Source organism: Bidens hawaiensis, unplaced genomic scaffold (assembly GCF_021521415.1).
Source record: "Bidens hawaiensis isolate Kalapana, Puna unplaced genomic scaffold, B.hawaiensis_p1.1 tig00045443_1, whole genome shotgun sequence".
NCBI lineage: Eukaryota > Viridiplantae > Streptophyta > Magnoliopsida > Asterales > Asteraceae > Bidens > Bidens hawaiensis.
In genome coordinates, this window is record NW_027498087.1 from 22,850 (window position 1) to 27,423 (window position 4,574).

Sequence of the window (4,574 nt, forward strand, 5' to 3'; positions counted from 1 at the left end):
CCTTAATAAAACTATTAAGACTTAACCAAGTATGTAGTTCTATTGTTTTAGAACTAACAACGCACGTCAAGCGAGTGTTCGGTTTTGTCGGTCCAAACTATGTTATGAGATCGAGTTTGATCCAACATTTCCTAGTACTTAAGAAAATAATTAAAATCAGTTTGTAAACTATTTTTAAAGAAATATACAAGTCTTGATAGCTAAAAACACACTTGTGTGTCTTAAGCGAGTAAAAATCGGATCGGTTCGGTTTCAATCTCACAATACGTTCCTTGATGGTCTCCACATGTCCAAATAACCAAGAACTTGTATAAATGAATTTTAGAAACTTAAATAATAAAACATGTTTAAAACAATTATTTAAGAAAACTAGTAACAAGTTCGGTTCACGGTTTGGACTATTTACGGTTAAACCGAGGTTGGTCTCTACAAACCTCCACCATTGAACTTCATATATATGACAAACAAACTAAAAAAAATAGCATAAGTTAAACAAGATTAATATGTGCAAACAAGTTACGTGTGTGTATATATATCAAGAACACGAAGTCCTCCATGAAGCCTTGCCTTACAAGGTTCGAAACTTAACCAACCGGAGTCGGAGAAGTAACTACCAAAGGTAACAAGGGGTGTGTATTATATATATGTTGTGTCACCATAAACAAGTATTAATAAGACTACATAAGCTAAATAGAATGAAAGATTAAACTTGGTTTGACATTTGGAAGTCAAACCTTCAAGAACACATAAATAACAACCTTGAATCTATGGAGAATTGAGAGAGAATTTGGAGTGAGAAGAAGTGTAAAAATGAAGGAGATGGGTGTGTATATATAGGGTAAAGGTCAAAGCTTCTTTGCAAGGTTCTTTTTTATGTTTGCATGAAAATAGATTGGTTAAACAAACAAACAAAACACAAAAAAACCAAAAAAAAAAAAAAAAACGAATCTGCAGGTCTGAGGCCGTCACCCGCGACCCCCTTCCCCTTGGTGGCCGTGCGACGCGGCGCCCCTAGGGGTGGGGTTGGTCAGCTCGTCTTGCGTGGTTCGTTTCGCATCCCGGAAGTTTGTTTTTGATGTAATTTGATCGTTTTAAAGCCGTTTTCGAATCCGTATAAGGGGTTTTTCAAACTGAACAAATGAGAATGATTTAGTAACATAAAATTCCAACATTTTATATATTTGAAATGTTCGAGATATAAATCGGGTCGGTTTACGTGATAAACGAATACACAAATGAATACATACGACACCCGAATTTGACGAATGTCACAGTATCCCCAACTTTTTGAAAATTTTGTCCCAAAATTAAAATAAACTCAACGAAAAGGTAATTACTAACGAATGTCGATTTTAGTAAAATAACTGCATGAAAAATTTTAAATAAAAAGAATAACGTCAAATCCTTGCATGATTCGAAAAGCGCTACAAATGAGAAACATAATAAAGGCACTTATATATAGGATGTACCGACAGCGTATCCACCATGCTCTTATCATGATTCGCATTTCTGTCGTTTTTCTGCCATCATTCTCGGGTCTGAGTTATTGCACAAAACCGCACTTACTATGGCTTCCGTACGGGGATTTCGATAATTAAGTGTGCACCCCTAATTACTTTGATCGCCGTATGGTCCACATGGTTCGTTCCATTGTGTGGTTTAAGAGACATATTTATTCCGAAATTTTGAATCATTAGAAACGTGCATAAATCTGTTAAATTTTACACATATTGATAAAACAATACCAGCAGTTGGAAATTTTGGGGTTGACTTTTTAAATATGTAGGAAAATGGAATAAATAATGGAAATAATTAAATCTTAAAATTTAAGCCAAGGTGAAAATATCAATTTGGTTTAAATAAGTAAAGACGATCGGATAATATAAAATTTTAGGGTAAACAATATGAAACGAGATTTGAAGTCAAATGTCCTCAATGTGAAAGAATAAGTAAATCGTTAAAATCCATGGTTTAAAGTCGGGACTAAATTAGTATAAAATCCGATAAGTGAAATTTTAATTATGAGAGCTCCGATAAAAGGAAGTGAGAAATCCAATAAATGAAAAACGAGAATCCAAAGAGTGAAAATGAAAAATTCGATTAGGTGTAAATGAGAAGCCCAATAAGTGAGTATATGAGGTCGAAATAGACAATGACACAATTAATAATAGTGCACGATGAGTTTCATACGTGAACAAACTTGAGGTTATAAGTAATTGAGAATACGATTGCGTAGAATGTAATAACATGAGAATGATGTGAGTTTCTTGGGGTGACGCATACATGTATCAACATAAATAAAACAACATTTGATTAACAACCAAAAAAATCGATGAAATTTGATAAAACGTGAATACGGCCACTATTGTGAAACCATTTATATAATCATCATCATAATAACGGTTTCTAATAGCGTCGAAACTTGTGGACAATCACAGGCCGTTTAATAGATTAGATGAAATGATGTAGAATAATGCGTAAAATCGCGTCTTGCTTGAAAAACATAGATGCTCAATATGAATAACACAGTCATGAAAATATCGTTTAAAAGATAAACAAAATTTGTAGCGAAATTGAGGCTTTGAAAGTATTACACAAATTTTTATTGAATAACTTGAATTCGATCATGAATAATCGAAACACAAAATGAAATCTCATGTGCATAATATTACCATCGAAACATCTCATCAATTGAAAAGAAATAACAAAAAATCAGTGAGACTCGTATAAACGATGAAATATGTAAGTCACTAATTATATACTCTTTTGAAAATAATAGAATGAAATTGAAAATTAAGTCTTAAATAAAGCCGCTAAATCGTTTCCAAGAAAATGTATATAATAACAAGCATCGCGGTAACGCGTAGCTAGAGAAACATTTTGATCATTATCAATTGTGAATCTTGTAAGCCAAATTGTTAAAGAAATTTGTATACATAAAGTGGTTGTGATGAAAATAATTTATGAAGAAATGATGCTTGAGATAATAAGATGTAATAATTCGCGTAAATCGTTATTGAACAAGACTCATGACACAAAGTCTAGTATATAGGGTATTTATAAATGCGTCCCAAAAAGATTTATGAAGTCATGATCATTGTGTTTATGCAAAATAAGGAAAGTTGTAATTTATTACTAAATAAATCCCGCATTCAAAATTCAAAATGAAACCTCGTATTTATAAAGTTATTAAGAGATTTATCACCTTAGGTGACAATATTTAAAATCTTGAATTTATACATATAATCGTTTAATAACCCTTGAAAATAAATCCCCATATAGAATTTCGTTGTCATAACAATATTTTATTTTTTTTAAAAAGGATTTATAAAATGTGAGCATAATACGTAAATCATTATTCTAGAAGGAGTTTATTATTTAAAAGTGATTATTTGAATACATGAGGTTGTTATAAATACACTAGTTTTATATACACACATAAAGGAAATTTAAGGAAAAATGAAGCTTGCGTGTGTATGGAGGGGTTTTAGGTTTCGAATGGTGAATGGTTTGGAAATCTGGCGAAGAGTGAGTGTGTTTCGGTTGGCTTGCGTAGTTGGGTTTTCTTGAGTTGGATTGATAAGGTTTGTTGAGTTTAGGTCGTTTGAGTTGGTTAGGCTTAGATTATTTATGTGAGTAGTGGTTGGGCTAATATGTGAGGTTTTGCTTATTTGAGTTCGGGTTAAGTTGATAGGTTGGATAATTTGATCTTGACTAGTTTGGGTTGAGATTCGGTTTATTCATGTATTTTGTAAGGAGTGTTTGGGTTGCTATTTTGATATCAAACTCTATGGTTGGATGGGAAACGGTGTGGCGATATGGTTTGTGACTCGACGTAGCATGGGTCGAAGGGTTTTAAGTCATAGTTGGGTAAACTTTGGTTTGTATATATTCAAAGCATTCGTGAGTGTGTTTTTCGGTGTCTTTGAAGTATTATTATGGTGAGTTTGATAGGTTTTCGTGGCGTAGAAGTGTTGTTAGTTAGGGCCTTTTGTTGGGTTACTTTTTGTATATCTTGGACTTGCATGGGGTTTGAGTAGGTGAGGATATACCCTTGGATGTTTGGGTTTTGTTCATATCAATGAAGGATTTGAGTGCACGGGAAACTTTTGAAGTGTAAGGATGGTTGGTTTAAGGTAGTAGGTTGAGTTGGAGTACGTGGGTTTGGAAACTTGGGGTTGTGCTTAGGGGAGATTTCGACTAATAATAAGTTTTACATTGAAAATTCATAAATTATAAATAATGTTTGAAACATTCACGAAACTTTTGATGATAAAATCACAAATTAATATATATATATATATATATATATATATATATATATATATATATATATATATATATATTTTTGGCGCGAAAACGGAACTTTCACGAACCGTCATGGATTGTTCGCGTTTATAAAACTCATGTTTGCGAAAAGGTTGTTATAATAGTTAGAGAAAAGTCATTTAGGAGATTCCCACAATTGTTTGGAACGTAAAGTTTTATAAAACAAAATATATTAAGATTCAAGTTTATAGAAAAATATTGAAAAATTACCTAAATTTTCTTATACTAAAACGAGAGTTGTTACG